The sequence below is a fragment of the Anabrus simplex genome, chromosome 5, assembly GCF_040414725.1.
Source record: "Anabrus simplex isolate iqAnaSimp1 chromosome 5, ASM4041472v1, whole genome shotgun sequence".
Taxonomy (NCBI): Eukaryota; Metazoa; Arthropoda; class Insecta; order Orthoptera; family Tettigoniidae; genus Anabrus; species Anabrus simplex.
In genome coordinates, this window is record NC_090269.1 from 437,580,789 (window position 1) to 437,599,302 (window position 18,514).

General features: G+C 37.9%; 1 protein-coding gene across 1 annotated transcript in view; it reads left to right on the forward strand.

Moving 5' to 3' along the window:
- Positions 1-7,136: 7,136 nt before the first annotated feature.
- LOC136875079 (uncharacterized) overlaps positions 7,137-18,514 on the forward strand; it is a 191,798-nt gene continuing 180,420 nt past the window's right edge. Inside the window, exon 1 of the mRNA XM_067148812.2 lies at positions 7,137-7,235. The gene's annotated coding sequence lies outside the window, so the exon portion shown is untranslated. The remainder of the gene's footprint in view (positions 7,236-18,514) is intronic.

Consider the following 18,514-nt stretch of genomic DNA (forward strand, 5'->3'; position numbering starts at 1 on the left):
TCATATAATTTACCACTCTCCCTTTCCATTAACGGAAATCATTTTATAAGTTAAAATCTTAAAGCAATTCATGCATTTCACGAAAAGCTAAATAAAAACTCCATAATAGTCTGAAACCACACCTGAGTGTCGTATTTCCACTTGTAATCGCGTTTGGAAAACATCGACAATAATAATAATAATAATAATAATAATAATAATAATAATAATAATAATAATAATGGTTTTATGTCCCACTACCTACTTACACGGTTTTCGGAGACACTGAGGTGTCAGATTTTTTCCCACGGGAGTTCTTTCATATGCCAGTAAATTTATCTACAAGAGGCTGACATATTTGAGCATCTTCAAGTATCATCGGGCTGAGGCAGGCTCGAACCTGCCAACTTGGGTTTAGAAAGCCAGCGTCTAAACCAGCATTAACAATATTTTGTCTACTTTACCCCAAAATCTCGACAACGCTTTTAGGCCTAAAAACTCGCTCATCCGCTTCGTATGAGAGAGGACATTTTCGGTCGTTGGGCAGAACCATGCCAAAGTCCTGGTCATTTACACAAAAGATAGCGAAATATACGCCCCCTCCTTCTAAACCTATGTTGTTAGAAGACTTAATATGAACAGTATATTGATTTTGTTTCTTAACTGCACCTGAACGCCGTGCTCTTTTATCACGCATTTCTCCTGTATTGATGCTTTTAGGGCTTTCTTTTTTACGGGAGAGAAGCATTGCAAGTATACTGTAATATCTGAGAATGTTTGCCTGTAAGAATTTTAAACCATATTTGTATCCACACAGTTTTAAAAGTCCCCTATTTACATTGATGAGTATAGCGGAGTGAGCTTTTTGCCAAACAGCTGCGATTTAACTTGCTCCGCTGGCTACAGCGATTCTCTCGTAGACGGTGGCGCCAATGCTACCTCTAGTGTATAATTTACTAACTCTATGGGACCCAGTCATGGCGTTGACAATCGACAAGAATACCATACGATGAAGGTTAGATTATGGATTTTTTTAACATGGTATCTGCCACCCTTGTCCATAAATTAGACGTTATTCAATACAAAGTGATACGACTTTGCATTGGAGCACTGAAATCAAGCCCCAACAATGCGTTGCTGGTTGAAACTGGAGAAATGCCGTTGTTCCTACGGAGAAAGTTTCTAGCAAACAAGATTTAATAAGAAAAAATCTCGCTTACCTCCTATTTGTTACAACTTCTCTCGGAATATTTTCAAAAATACCCTAATACCAAATTAAAACCGCCTAACCTCTTAACGGCCTTTGAATACATTCGAGATTATAACAATCAAGTAATTAAATGCCCATCTCTACCTCAATATTCCTTATCATACTCTGTATCATTTTATAAACCACTACTTATTATATCGCAATTTGGATTTAATACCACACAAAGCATACAATCTTCTCATATTATTTCCTTTCCCTTCCCAGTATGACTATATCCGCATCAGGATGCATTAAGTATTTACACGGATGGTTCTCGAAATGATCACGGTGTTGGAGAAGCCTACTATATACCCTTCTCTCAAATCTCCAGTAAATTCACATAACCAAAACAAGCTTCTGTCTTCACTGTTGAAGCATTCGCCATTAGACAGGCCCTATTATATGTCAAACATCATGCTATATTCAAAGCCATCATATTTTCTGATTCACAGAGTATCCTAGAATGCATACAATCCACGAAAATTTCTTGGTGTGTCCTCAAAATTAAAAAACTATTATTTAACCTCGAACAAAACCATCACGATATAACATTGGTCTGGATTCTGGGACATTCTAATATTACTGGCAATATTAAAGCTGATTTTCTTGCCAAAGAAACTGCCTTAGGAAAAGGGTTAAACTGTAACATCGCTATTCCCGCTACGGATATTCGACCTCTCATAAAAGTGCACTTTGTCAGGAATGGCAGAATGATTGGAAAGGATCTGCGACTATAAAGGGTAGTTTTATTTCAATGTGCAACCTTCTGTCTGTTTACGGCCATGGTTTTCTAATGGGAAATACACACGTCGGTATGTTCCCACTATCATTCGCCTTCGTTTTAACCATGTATTCACACCCACCTATAAATTTAGATTTCATTTAAATAGCTCACCGCTATGTAGTTGTGGTAACGCTATCGGAGATGCTAATCACGTTATTCTCCAATGTGAAACATTTAAATCACACCGAAACCTTCTATTCCAACGATTACTGGAACAACATCTTGCATTTCCCGCATGTGTCTCTTACCTAGTATGCGCTCCTACACCGAAAATTGTTATGGCTATCACGGACTACTTAAATCAATGTAACATTTGTCTCTGATTGCTCCTACACAATTGGAATTCTTACAAGTGTTGTATCTAGTACTTCCTAACTTAAGCGTACATTCTGGCGATAATAATGAACTCTCGTTCTATACGCATGGATGTAACATTGCATAATTAGACAATAGTGACTACAGTTATCAAGCGAGTGTACATTAGGTGACTGGATTAACCCTTTGATGGCAAAATCATTTAAGAAATGAATTTTTGTGAACTAAACATGTTTTTGTAGTGATGGAATGTCAAGGAATGAGAGACTACCTTTAAAAAAAAAAAATTAATTCACTGGAACTGTGGGAAAAATGTGGGAACTATATATCCCAATGGCTGTCAGTATGCCTAAGTGACACAAATGTGGGAACTGTACTTCCCAATAACCACACACAAATCAGGACATAGAATGTGAATATGTGAATTCATCTTATACGGCACAGAAGTATAACTAATTTACACTGAATACAGCTGTAACCATCATTTCAGGTGGAATAAGGGGTGGCAGCTGTAACCATCATTTCAGGTGGAATAAGGGGTGTAAAGTGAAAGCTAAACGAATAATACATCTACGGTATTGGAAAGGTAATCTGAACACATTTATTTCTCATGAACAAGCTACTAATACATTGCATTTCACTTTTCGTGATATTTCTGGAACTCAGTAACGTAATAAAGTGAAATAAAATAAAATAGCAAAAGAATTCTGGAGATGAATAATCATAGTAAGATGAAGGACTTATGTTCCTGTGTTTCATCTTTACATAAATCCTATTTATTTACATATACTGGGACAAAAATACGCTCAATCTATGTCTGAAGCAGCACAGAATATTTTATGATAACGTAAATAGCTTAGGAATGCTAGCATCCACCTTTCTGGTGGAGAAAATCACTTTACTTCCCAAAAATGCGCGCTCCTGACTGCTATTATACTACACACATGTAAACAAACACGCTCACCAACCTAGAAACTACAAATATACCAGAACAGAATTTTTTCTAGATTTTCAGATGTCCACACCAGGTAGCAGCATACAATCAAATGAGAGAATCAGGTCACCATTTGGTCCAATAGCGGAAAAAATGAGTGGGAATTATATCACCCACTGGCCACGAAAGGGTTCATTGCCGTGTACAGCGCCGAATAATGCATAAGAAGCAGAAGAAGGAGAGTAATTCACCATATTTGTCGGAAGAAAGCATTGTTTCTACTATTGTACGCGCACTTTTTGGTGATAGGTTTTTGTACCGGGTTGAGAAGTAAGGAGAGAGCATTGTCAGTTCCGGTAATACTGCCAACTGAATGGAAATGAAATCTGAATTGAATCGATAATATGATCGATCGATATGAATTTTCTAAACATTATCTCACGCCAACAACTGTGTCACACACACACAATATATAATATTATATAACATTTCCCGATGCGAAACTTGTTCCTAGCATGAATTCTATAGTTTGGCTTTGCTGTGTAAACAACAACAGTACGAGTACCTAAAGTGTACGCCAGATGTCACACAGCGATCATAAGCGATTCTTAGTTTGTGTTTCAAAGGTTGCCAATAGGAATCTCGAAGATAACCGAGGTCGACCGATTCAGCACTGGGGTGTCCATCTATCACTAAAAAGTGCGCGTACAATATAAAACAAGTCGTTTTTACTGATAGCCATACAGGAACTCGCTATCATCGCCCAAAAGAAGAAGAACAAGTGTGACTGAGTGTTTCTCCTGCTTTCACTGGTGTTTTTGTACATAATTTTGCTAGTTAGAATTAAATATGTAGTGCTATATGTGAGAGACTACCATATTTTACAAGTGAAGTGTCGACCTTTGTACGAATATATTGCGAGTGTGTTCACACAAAAATCAGGTTTATTTACTGGGCAAAATTATATGAGCCCATTACCATCAAGAATAGGATTGGAAGTATTTGTTCGCGCATGTAGGTAAGCTGAATCAGCCAGTCGCTTGCTCGCCGTACAGCACGACGGTTGTGTAGTAGTGATATCGTGTGCGGCGTGTTCGTTGCAGTAGTCTCCCATGATCCACCCTATCTAATGCTTTAGACAGGTCAATCGCGATACAGTCCATTTGACCTCCAGAATCCAATATATCTGCTATATCTTGCTGGAATCCTACAAGTTGAGCTTCAGTGGAATAACCTTTCCTAAAACCGAATTGCCTTCTATCGAACCAGTTATGAATTTCGCAAACATGTCTAATAGAATCAGAAAGACTGCCTTCCCAAAGCTTACATACAATGCATGTCAAACTTACTGGCCTGTAATTTTCAGCTTTATATCTATCACTCTTTCCTTTATACACAGGAGCTATTATAGCAACTCTTCATTCATCTGGTGTGGCTCCTCCAACCAAACAATAATCAAATAAGTACTTCAGATATGGTACTATATCCCAACCCATTGTCTTTAGTATATCCCCAGAAATCTGATCAATTCCAGCCGCTTTTCTAGTTTTCAACTTTTGTATCTTAATGTAAATGTCATTGTTATCATATGTAAATTTTATTACTTCTTTGGCCTTAGTCTCCTCCTCTATCTCGACATTATCCTTGTAACCAACAATCTTTACATACTACTGACTAAATACTTCTGCCTTTTGAAGATCCACACATACGCACTCCCCTTGTTCATTAATTATTCCTGGAATGTCCTTCTTGGAACCTGTTTCTGCCTTAAAATACCTATACATACCCTTCCATTTTTCACTAAAATTTGTATGACTAAGAATTATGCTTGCTATCATGTTATCCTTAGCTGCCTTCTTTGCTAGATTCAATTTTCTAGTAAGTTCCTTCAATTTCTCCTTACTTCCACAGCCATTTCTAACGCTATTTCTTTCCAGTTTGCAAACCTTCTTAGTCTCTTTATTTTTCTATTATAATAAGGTGGGTCTTTACCATTCCTTACCACCCCTAAAGGTACAAACCTGTTTTCGCATTCCTCAACAATTTCTTTAAACCCATCCCAGAGTCTGTTTACATTTTTATTTACCGTTTTCCACCGATCATAGTTACTTTTTAGAAACTGCCCCATGCCTGCTTTATCAGCCATATGGTACTGCCTAACAGTCCTACTTTTAAGACCTTCCTTTCTATCACATTTATTTTTAACTACCATAAAAACAGCTTCATGATCACTAATACCATCTGTTACTTCAGTTTCCCTATAGAGCTCATCTGGTTTTATCAGCACGACATCCAGGATATTTTTCCCTCTGGTTGGTTCCATCACTTTCTGAATCAGCTGTCCTTCCCATATTAACTTATTTGCCATTTGTTGGTCATGCTTCCTGTCGTTCGCATTTCCTTCCCAATTTACATCTGGCAAATTCAGATCTCCCGCTACAATCACATTTCTTTCCATGTCGTTTCCCACATAGCTGACTATCCTATCAAATAATTCTGAATCCGCGTCAGTGCTACCCTTTCCCGATCTTTACACTCCAAATATATCAAGTTGCCTATTATCTTTAGAAATGAGCCTTACACCTAGAATTTCATGTGTCTCATCTTTAACTTTTTCGTAGCTTACAAATTCTTCTTTCACCAGAATGGACACTCCCCCTCCTACCATTCCTATCCTATCTCTACGATACACACTCCAGTGCCATGAGAAAATTTCTGCATCCATTATATCATTTCTCAGCCATGATTCAACTCCTATTACAATATCTGGTAAATATATATCTATTAAATTACTTAATTCTATTCCTTTCTTTACAATACTTCTACAGTTCAACACTAACAATTTTATGTCATCCCTACTTGATTTCCAGTTCCCTGTTCCCTTATCACCGCTCCCTAGGCCATCCCGTTTCCCTAAATGTACCTCCCTATTACCCTTCCAAACAAATTTCCTAACTTATACGTACCACTGCGGTTTAAATGTGGGCCATCCGTGCACAGATCCCTATCTCCTACCCACCCATTAGGATCTAGAAATTTCACTCCCAGTTTCCCACATACCCACTCCATAGTCTCATTTAAATCCCCAATCGCCCTCCAGTCAGTACTATCCCTCCTACACAGTATTCCACTAATAACAATCTCCGCTTTCTTAAACTTCACCCGTGCTGCATATACCAGATCCCACAAATCTCCAACTATGTTTGTACTTACAGTATATCAGCCGTTGTTGGTACCAACGTGAAACACTACCACCTTCTCCTTCCCCTCCTCCCTCTCTACTACTTTCCTCAACATCTGCCTCAACCTAATTCTTGGATAACATTCTACCCTGGTTCCCTTTCCTCCACACACTTTCCCCACGTGTCTAACGATGGAATCCCCCATGACCAGACCCTCAACCCTACCCACCTTATTTGAACCATCAGCCACTATAATTTCCCTCTTAAACCAGTTTCTTGATGATACTAAATTAACGTTGTAAACAACTGACTTTCGTTTGTTTAGTATCTATCACAGGTCTTACACTCCTACATTCTTTAAACCCCCGTCCTCTAACCACTGTGCCTCGACTTTGAACATACCGTACCTCTAGATAATTATTTGCACTGACATTAACATTACAAGTACACGAGTGAATAAAATTCTATAACGTGTGATACGTGTGGACTATCAGTTTTTATCACCAAAAACGGGACGATAATCCCTAAATATAGTGACTGGGTAGTAGTCCAATGAAGAACCCAACCCCCCATCAGCAAGAAGAAGTACCGGGAAGCTGAAAATGAGTAGACGAGTGGTAATCATAGCGCAATAAATGTTCGAACTTAATTAGCAATGCGACCGGTGGTATTTGAAGGTGATCAGTTACGTCAGGCTTGTGTCCGTAGATTTACTGGCACGTAAAACAATTGTGGGACTAAATTCCACCACCTCGTTGTCTCCGGAAACCGTAACAGTAGTTCGTGGTACCGGTATGTAAAGCGAATAATATACTGGTAATTATTTATTACTATCAGAAATAATTCGTTTCCTGCCACATTAAGTGTATAGTTCACCATTATTCCAATGAAATAGCGTACGGTATGCATAACTTCCAGTCGGTGTATCACCAAACTTCGTTTGTTTGTGTAGAATATTTACTAGCAAAATTCGTCTCCATGTATTACCTGGTCGTTATTCATTTTTCCTGATTTGATTTACACTTGATGCTTTCCTTTTCATACTCAAATGTGCGGTATATGGACCTTTGTTTTCTTTAGCACAAGCTAACTTTATGCTGCGTATTATTATTATTATTATTATTATTATTATTATTATTATTATTATTATTATTATTAAACCAAGCGATTTGTATCTAGGGTATCGTATGGATGAAGAGTACTGTAATAACGGAGTTACAAACATCCTACATATAAAAGGCTCATTTTCGAAGTGGACGGTTTGTTGTATACCTTTGATGGTGGCTTAACATCTAGTTCATCGGCCATTTTTAATATTGATAAGGATTAGTATCTTGGGACTTACCGCCGTACTTTGTGCAGTTTTACTGCTTTGAATGTGTTATTTCTGTATAGTTTGCTTCCTGAAGCCATTGATGTGTCTTTAATATTTTCCCTACAAACATAATTTCTAATGTGCCAGACCACCTCAGTTACATTGTGCAGGAATTTTAAGTGAGCACAATTTAGGCTGTCTGAATGCTGACATCGTATGACATGAGGTGTATATAGTTCAGTTATGAGTTTCGACTTGACGTTTGAGCGCTGCCTTTTGGCGGAGGTAAGTAAATTGTTCAACAGCCAATCATAGGCAGCCAATCGCTCCAATAGAGCGCGTTAGGCTCCCGTTCCGGTTAACAGTGTTATCGATCTGTTGTTTGCTGTAACCTCGTGCTATCAGCTGTGTGTTGCATTGTGCTCAATTCTTTTCGCGGCCTTTGTGTGACTTGTGCTACGTTGTTGTTCGTTTATATTTCATAGTGTACAGTTTATAAATATATTGTTTAGTATTTTTTATATCATAGCCCGTTGTATTTTAGTGAATAGTGTGTAACAAGTGATCTAGTTTATATACTAGCTTAGTTTAATATTTCGCTCGGTAGTTATATTGTAGGTTAATTTTAGGCCCGTGTGTGAATTTGATATTCTGTCATGTCGACGCCTACGTCTAGGGATGAAGCTCCCAAGAGGAGAAAGCCCGTCGGACGCGGTACTCCATTAAGGAGTCAAGCTCGGGAAATTGTTTCCAATGTTAGGGAGTATTTCGAGAAGGAGAAAGATAAGGGCGCACCTCTCTTGCCTGTTGCGAAAGCAGTTCAGAGAACAGCTGATGCGACCAAAATCAGTAGGAAACTCCAGAGAAGAATAGGAAGAAGCCTAAATTGGTGTTACTGGCCCAGCCAACCTACTGCTAGAGTCTCTCATCTCACTCACCTGTGATTTCACTGAATTTAAGATTGTCATCTCATCTGATTGGGAAGAAATAAAAGAAGAATTGGAATTTCAAATTGATTATTAAGGTGATCTGCTGGATGAAGCCGAGTAAAACAGCCAGAGAAATTGTCTTCTAATTGAGTGTGTGAAACACAGGATTGCAAACAGGATGTGTATGTCAAAGTGACAGATGTATTTTATACACTGAACTCTGGCATATTTTAGCCATATTTCATGTCTTTATAACAAGAACACTTACTGAAGTAAATAAATTATTCATTTTGTTTCCAAAACACTGACCTCATTTGGTTCTTTTGTTAATGACACTGCCACAAGAAAGGGGGCCAATATATTTTTCCCATTTTCAAAGTTCACAGCCAATGTATTAGCACTTCTATAGGTTGCTTGAATGCATCGCAGTAAAATATTTCATAATGTGTGAGGAGCTATGTGCTGCGGATGAAGGTTTATTGTCATGTCAGGTGGTAAGTTTCAAGAAAATGAAGACTTAGCCAAATCTGTAGCCAAAGCTACTAATCTGAAAGAACAATGTGAGGCTTTGCATGAATGAAAACAACTGATCCTTGTGCAAATATATTTGAGAGAACTGTATATATGTTTAACCCTTTGGCAATCAGCCTATATGCAGGTGTTTGCTCGAAGACACTCAGACTAATTTTTGTGATTTTCCAAAGCAAATTACAAAAAATCAACACGTAAAGAGTTTAATACACATTAAAATAAAATTAATCACACTAATACAGGAAACTATGAGCATTTCAGAAATGAATATACTTTGGATGTATTGGTATTGGTTAAGCCCCCAAAAAATATTAAATTTCGAAAATAAATTTTTAAAAATAAATTATTGTTTTCAATGACAGAAATATTAGACATCGTTGCGCCTTCCTTCTTTACTCTTAGACTTGAATGAAAGAACATTTAATTCTGAATAATTTGATATCAATATGATGCGTGTGCTGCAATTCACTCATGAAGCATTGCACAAAGTTATTCAGTGTACATGTAACGGTCATCGACGTCAGGTCCTCGCGGTCCGATGCACGGTGAGCAGTTACGACCGTGTCACTTCCCACGTAATGGGAATCACTTTCGGCGAAAGAAGGTCATTACTGCTGTCTAAATCATCTGAAAATTCAAGGATATCGGCCATATCACAGTGATTGCAATGTTGTCATATAAAAGCTCCTTATCTTCCTGCACACACTGATGAAAGATGGGCAGCTACACGTCCTATATGTTAGTAAAAGTTGACTCACACCTACCATCCCATCCTCTGTGGTAGCACTTGTTCGCCATGTATTAGTCCGCTAGGACAGATCCAGTGGTAAGAAAGGAGATGGAGTAACACTTTATTTAGAAATAATTTGAGACTCTGTACTTCTGTGTCATAATATAGTGGATCTTATCCATATCTTACCACCTTTAAAGTTACAAATCTATTTTCACATTCCTCAACAATTGCCTTAAACCCATCCTAGAGTCTGTTTACATTTTTATCTACTCTTTTCCACTGATCGTAATTACTTTTTAAGAACTCCTTCATGCTGGTTTTATCAGCCATATGGTACTGCCTAATAGTCGTAATTTTAATACCTTCCTTTCTTTCACATTTATTTTTAACTATGACAAAAACCGATTCGTGATCACTAATATCATCTATGACTATGGTTTCTCTATAGATCTCATCTGGTTTCATCAGCACCACATCCTAAATATTCTTGCCTCTAGTTGGTTTCATCACTTTCTGAATCAGCTGCCCTTTCCATCGAACTATTTCAGCACCAGTGTTGGTTCCTGTGCTGTTATATCCCAGTAGAATGCGCGCATGTCGACCACAGCATGTATATAGAAACTGTGTTATTCTTTGTAGAGGTTGCTTTATGTCAGTGTATCATGAGACACTTTTCAATACAGTATTTGCGTAAGCAAGGTGTTCGTGTTTAATTATAAATGTCATTCGTGTATGGTCATAACAATTGGCGACGAAGATGGGATAAGAACCCACATGTGCAAAGCAAAGAATATAACTTTATCTGAAGAGTTATATGTAGTACCGGATGACTTTGAACCGCTTCTGGGGTGTGTCTGGATCCGTCACCCTGGTATTAATCTTCAAGAAATTGGCCGTGAAGCGGAATCAAATACTAGTCATATTGATATACAGTCAGTCGGTAGTATTACTGAGATAATCAAGAGATTTCCAGAAATTTTCGAAAAAAAGATTGGGTGTGTGCCAAATTTGAACGTGTCTCTTCATCTCCGTAAGGATGCCAAGCCAGTCTTTTATAAAGAACGTGATGTTCCATATACCTTACGAGAGAAAGTAGAAAAAGAAGCCGGTGGGATAATCTCAAAAATCAATTACAGTGATCGGGGTTCGCCACTAGTGGTGATTCCAAAGTCTCATGGCGGGGTTCGACTTTGCGTTGATTACAAGGTAGGCGTCAATGACAAATTAGTAGCAGCAAACTTCCCAATTCGGAAAGTGGGTGACATCCTAAATAGCTTGAAAAGTTCGAAGTACTTTTGCCGCCTGGACATATATAAAGGATATTTTCATCTCCAGGTTGATGACGAGAGCTGCAAGATCCAAACCATATCAACACAGGTACATATTGCATGCATCGTCTTTCTTTTGGTATAAAAACAGCTCCGTCCGAATCTAATAGAATCATTGATCAAGTTTTATCTGGACTACCAAAAACTCATTCATATTTTGATGACATTATTATTCATGGTTTTACAAAAACAGAATGTCACCAAAACCTATTTGCCTCCCTTCAAAGGCTCTAAGAATTCGACTTACATCTAAACCAAAGGAAGTGTGCTTTCTTTGAAACCAGCATCGAATATCTGGGCCATGTTATTGAATATAATAATATCATGAAGTCACCAGCAAAAGTTAAAGCAATACTTGAAATGCCTCGTCCGGTCAATACAGACGATGTTCGAAGATTTCTTGTATGATAACATATTATTCAAGATTCATTCCAAATACTTCAACTAAGACCTAGCCCTTGAGGCAGCTTCTCCGCAAGAATAAGAAGTTTCATTGGACTAGTTCTTGCGAATCAGCATTTGCCAGACTAAAGGACGAGATTGCAAGTGATCAACTGCTGACGCCCTATAATGCAGATCCACCACTGGTTCTAGCTTGTGATGCCAGTCCAACAGGTATTGCTGGAGTCCTGTCACACATTGTTGATGATGTTGAAAAGCCTATCGCATTTGCTTCAAGGTCCTTGTCTTCAGCTGAACGTAACTACAGCCAACTGGATCGTGAAGCTCTAGCAATTATGTTCGCTGTCAACTATTTTTATATGTATCTATTTGGACGCAAGTTTAAGTTGATAACAGACAGTAGCCCACTTACCAGAATCTTCCATTAGAATTCAAGATTACCAGCTATGACTTCTGCTAAATTATTAAGATATGCGTCATTTCTTTCGAGATTTGACTTTGAAGTTGAGTATAAAAAAGGGTCAGAACATACCAACATTGACTGCTTGTCAAGAGCAGCGATCATTCAGTCACACATTTCAGAAGATATAATGTTCAATGACGAAGTTCATAAACTCAGTTATTCAACCATCGCTGAAACAGCAACCACAGAATTAAATCCTGACACTATTCGAATTTCAACAGAAAACGATGAATTTTTATCAAACTTCAAAGCAGAGTTCATGTCATCTGAATCCATAGACAATGAATTCACGCTAGATGATGGAATCTTATTCAAGGGTCAAAGAGTCGTCATTCCGTCAAAACTCCAGCCATTAGTCCTGAAGGAATTACATAGCACACACACAGGGATTACAAAAATGAAACACTTAGCAAGGCGTTATTGCTACTTGAAGAATATCGATAAGGATATTGAGTAAATGGTAAAATTTTGTCAGGCCTGCGCTGACATTCGATCCTCTCCAGCGAAAGCACTGATTCCCCATTGGGGCGTCCCTACAGACAACTGGAGCCGCGTCCACATGGATTATGCAGGTCCATTTCAAGGTTTCTACTTCTAATTGTTGATGCAAAAGCCAGTTGGGCAGAAATCAAAGTAATTCGAGAAGCTCCGACATCTGCGAAGACAATTGAGCTATTAAGATAAATATTTTCATTTCATGGATTCCCAATAGCGATAGTCTCTGATAACGCTACAATATTTGTAAGTGACTTGTTCAAATCCTTCTGTAGGAAACACAGTATATTCCAAAAATTCACAGCTCCTGGACATCCAGCAAGTAACAGAATGGCTGAACGAAACATCCAGACGCTAAAACATCGACTAAAAGCCATGTTGAATGAGCCCTTGTCTATATCCAGAAAAGTGCAAGAGATCCTTCTGAAATATCGTGCCACCCCTTTAGATTGTGGAAAATCACCAGCTGAACTGTACCTGAACAGACCATTACGGATCAAGCTAGACGTTATTCGCCCAATCAAACAGGAAGGAAATCAAGAGGAAACTCATGGACATAGCAATCCAAGCGTGGGAGACAGAGTCCAAGTGAAATTCTATGAAGGGAATAAAATGTCATGGAAGTATGGAGTAGTCATTAGAAAGTTCGGTCATTTACATTACCAGATTCAGCTAGACGAGGGTTATAGCCTCAAAAGACATATTGACCAAATACTTAGAACGGAGGTTCCGAAGAAGACGGGAACAATCACTGATCAGACATTAGGCCCAGTCAACAAGAAGAACATCCTGAATATAAACAACCTTTCATCTTCACTGACTGGATGAATGAGTCAATCATTGGGAGTAATCAATGACTCGAGGCAGAAGAAGACATGCAAAATCGAAGACTTGAAGCAGAAGAAAACGGACCTCCACCCCCAAACCTAACCTGCCGACCAGATAGGGCACTCCGTCTGCCGCAGTACCTTAAGGACTATGTTACTTAAATGATCACTAAATTTCTTCTTCAAAAATAAGCGTGGGAGAATGTTATATCCCAGTAGAATGCGCGCATTTCGACCACAGCATGTATATAGAAACTGTGTTATTCTTTGTAGAGGTTGTTTTATATCAGTGTATCATGAGACACTTTTCAATACATTATTTGCGTAAGCAAGGTGTTCGTGTTTAATTATAAATGTCATTCGTGTATGGTCATAACATGTGTCCTTTCTTACATGCATATAATCTTGATGTACATAATCTTCACTATTCATTTCTTAGAGTCATTCCAACCTCTTTGAAATTTACATCATTTCTGCCCAGACATATATTTTCCCATATATTTACGCATGATACCTGTGTAAGTATAGACCACTTCTGTGCATTTGCTTAGGAAAGGAATGTCTATGCAGCCCTCCTCACACAACTACTTGTACAGTATAACACTCATTCCATGGTTATGCTCCACCATAGAGTACACTGATGAGATTACAAACTAGTGTATATGAAAGTCCAGTGACTCTGTTCCTTTGTTTCTGTGGTATACATACTACTCACTGCATTTCTTTGTTGCTTCCTTTTTCCAAGTTGAGGGTGAGAACACTAGGGTGTGACATTGAGAGCTCTCTTCTGATCAAATAAACACACAAACTGTCTTAGGACATTGTTCACAAGCAACAACTGGAGCTGATACTGGCTAAAATCTGAAAGAAAATTCCTTATAAAAGTAATAGTAGTGAACCATTGTTCACTTCAAATACACATACTCGTAAAAATGTTTTGAACACATTACTGTGCGGCATTCACTGTATGGGAATAAACAGAGGTAACAGCTGATAGAGAAAGAACGATAAAAGAAACGTCCAAAATGTGCCGAATGTCAGATTGAAAGTTCAGGTCACAGATAAATAGACAGTAAATAAGGTTAGTAAGACGAGAAAGATTAGTAAAAGACATTAAGAAGAGATTGGTACCAAGCGAGTTGGCTGTGCGGTTAGGGGCGCGCAGCAGTTAGCTTGCATTTGGGAGATGGTGGGTTGACCCCCACTGTCGGCAGCCATGAAGATGTTTTACATGGTTCCGTTTTTCTCACCAGGCCGTATCTTAATTAAAGCCATGACATCCTCCTTCACACTCCTAGCCCTTCCCTATCCCAATGTCAACATTAAGACTTATCTGCATCAGTGGGACATAAGGCAGCTTTTAAAAAAAAATGGTAGGAAAGATGCTGAGAAACCCAGGAGTCTTACAGCTGACTTCAAATCAAATCAAATCAAAATCTCTCTATTTGCAAATGAGGTGTCTACCTCGGTGGCAAATGGTACACTAAAATACATTATTGTCAAGCACTAAATATTAAATTAACAAGAGAAGAAAATTTTTCCTATAATACAATATTATACAATTTACGCTAACAATGTTTTCTATTAAACACACAGCTCATCCTTAATAAATTTATATTGTTTACAAAATTCTACTTATAATATATCCTGTCCTACTTACAAATATAGTCAACTGATATACAGTATGTGGAATTACTTCAAATGATACTATACAACTGGTATAACATTAATATTTACATTGCATTTATTTATTTACTTTTTTTTTTTTACCCGTTCTGGATCCTAAGTAGCATAACGACCGGCTGCGTCTTAACCAGAGCCCCTTTTGCCACCACTTTTCAGAGTTCCTGAAGGGCCTTCACAGCTACCGTAGCGGTCCCAGGGCCCTCGAAGTCCCCACTGTACTTCACCCCTACAGGCAGTCCCCTACTTTGGCTGTCCAAACTACTTAGACCAGGGGATGGAATTAATTTATTCACACACATTTTTTTATATACAATAACCTGCACTGGTCGAATGCCCTCTAACATTTCATTTATTTTCTCTGTTGCTGTTTATTCTCTTCTTGAATATCTGTACAGATTTTGGAAAAGGATCAAACACTACCCCTGGTAAACTGTTCCACTCCTTCACACCCTTCCCAATGAATGAAAATTTACCCCAATCGCTTCTGCTAAAATTCCTTCTAATTTTATATTTGTGGTCAGTCCTGCCGATATAATTATTTTCCAACTGAAGCCTCTCACGGATATCTCCCCATGCTTCTTCTCCTGTATAGGCTCTATATAATCCTGTAAGTCTAGTTTTCTCCCTTCTCTTACTTAAAGTTTCCCACCCAAGTTCCTTTAACATTTCTGATACACTACTCTTTCTCCTGAAATCCCCTGTTACAAATCTTGCTGCTTTCCTCTGCACACTATCTATTTCTTTTATTAGGTATTCTTGGTGAGGATCCCAAACACTGTTTGCATATTCCAATAATGGACGAACCATACTCAAGTAACTTTTTTCTTTTAATTCTTTGTTGCATCCTTTAAGTAGCCTCATTATGACATGAAATGATCTGTATGCTTTCCCAACAATGTCATCAATATGACCCTTCCAGTGCAAATTACTTTCAAATCTCACACCTAAGTATTTGCACTTGCCATCTTTTGGGATAACTACCTCATCCAAAGTATATTCAAATTCAGTTTTAAAGCTCCTGTTTGTAAAAGTTGTAACAGTTGATTTGCCTCCATTAACCTTCACATTATTTTCTTCAACCCATTGTTGGATACTTTCAAGGTCCCTTTATAATTCTGAACAATCCTCAATGTTGTTTATTTCTCTATAAACAATTATGTCATCTGCATACAATCTTATTTTTGATGTTATATTGTTCCCTAAATCATTTGCGTATATTAAGAAAAGTAACGGACCGTTTATACTACCCTGTGCAATTCCCTTCCAAACTTTCTTCCTGAGATACATTATTTCCTACTTTGACTTTCTGAACCCTTGAATTTAGAAATGCTTTTATCCAACGTGTAACCCTTACGTCCAATCCTATTCCCTCCAATTTCTTTAATAATATTCTATGTTCCACTCTATCAAAGGCTTTGGAAAGATCTATGGCTATGCAATCTAACTGACCTCCTGAATCCAACTGATCTGATATGTCCTGCTGAAATCCCACCAGTTGTGCCTCACAAGAAAATTTCTTTCTAAATCCATACTGGCTCCTCATGAACCAATTTTTATCATCACATATCCCTCTGATGTACTTCGATATTAAACTCTCCAGAATTTTACAAACTATACTGGTCAGGCTGATTGGTCTGTAGTTCTCTGGTTTCCTTTTATCACCCTTTCCTTTATAAATTGGTATTATTATAGATTCCTTCCATTCCTTTGGTATTACACTATTATTTATGACATAGTCAAAGAGAAATTTTAAATAAGGCACTATGTACCACCCCATTGTCTTTAATACCTCCCCAGTAATTTGATCACTCCCTGCTGCTTTTCCTTGCTGAAGCAGTTGGATTTCTCTGAAAATATCTTCGTTTGTGAATGAGAAGCTTCTTGTTTCCCTCTGTCTCTCTCCCTCTCTATCTTCTGTTTCGGTTTCCAACGTTTGACAATCATCTACTGAATCTCTAAATTCCCTACTAAATAGGTTTGCTTTCTCAGTATCTGTTAAATAGTGTTCACCCCCTTCTCCCACCATTGTAGGAATTTGGATTCCTTTTCCTTTTTGATTCCTGATATATGAATACAGCTTTTTCCATTTCCCTTTGTGGTCATTACCCTCTTGAAGTATGCCATTCATATAATTCTCTTTTGCTTCCTTTTTCACTCTATTCAGTTCCCTCATTAGCTGTTTTCTAGTTTCTCTACTCTCCCTACCCTCTTTGATTTTCCTCTTTACTATTCTACATTTTCTTTTTAATTTTCTTATTTCCCTTGTATAATAAACAGGTTCTGAGGTCATTTTACCCTTCTTAACAGGTACAAATCTCTTCTCTCCTTCCCAAATAATTCCTTTAAATTTAGCCCAAAGTGTATCCACGTTACTCCCTTCACTTATCCAACAACTGAATTGTGAGTTAAGGTAAGTCCCAAATTCATCAACTTTAGTTTTTCTGTACAATTTCTTGTCTTGTGTAACCCTCTTATTAAGCCTTTTTGGTACGAGTCCTACATCCATTATTACAGCCTTATGGTCTCCTATTCCTTCAATTACCTCAGTTTTATCAACAATTTCCCATGGTTTAACCAAGAATACATCTAGTAAGTTATTGAGACGAGTCGGTTCTTGTACTACTTGTGTAAATCCTCCCTCCCAAATTAACTTATTTGCCAGTTTCTGTTCATGGGCTTCACTTGCAGCTCCTTTCCATTCAACTTCAGGCAAATTTAGATCTCCCCCAATTATTACCATATCATTATTATTGTTTTTACAAGTATAATCTATTATTTTTTCAAAGATTTCCATGTCTCTTTCCTCTCTTCCAGGCCTGTATGTTCCTATAATTCCCACCTCCTTCATATTATCACAAACTTATTTTATCCCTAATATTTCATCCCTTTCATCGGTAAACCATTCATGTGAACAGTAAGTTTCCTTCACCAGAATAAACACCCCCCCTCCCTTTTTATCTCCTCGGTCTCTACGATAGACTGTGTACCCTTCTGGAAATACTTCTCTATTACCCACCCCTTCTTTCAACCACGATTCCACTCCTATCACCACATCAGTCTCATAAGATTCCATCAATGTACCGAATTTTAATTGTTTATTTACTACACTTTGACAGTTTACCAAGAGCAATCTCAGACCCCCTTCCTCCCTAAAACTTGACTGTTGCAATTGGGTAACTTGAAATTCCTTACTATCCTGAGTTTCTTTTTCTAGTTGACTGAGCCAGCTTGAAGTATAGCTGGCTCTTTCTGCTAGTTTTCCTGGTCAGTATTATAACTCAAGGGAGTTGCCTGTTTTACAGTACATATCTTAAGATTAATAAAATCTAGAACAATATTTCCTATCTTTCGTTTACCTGAAT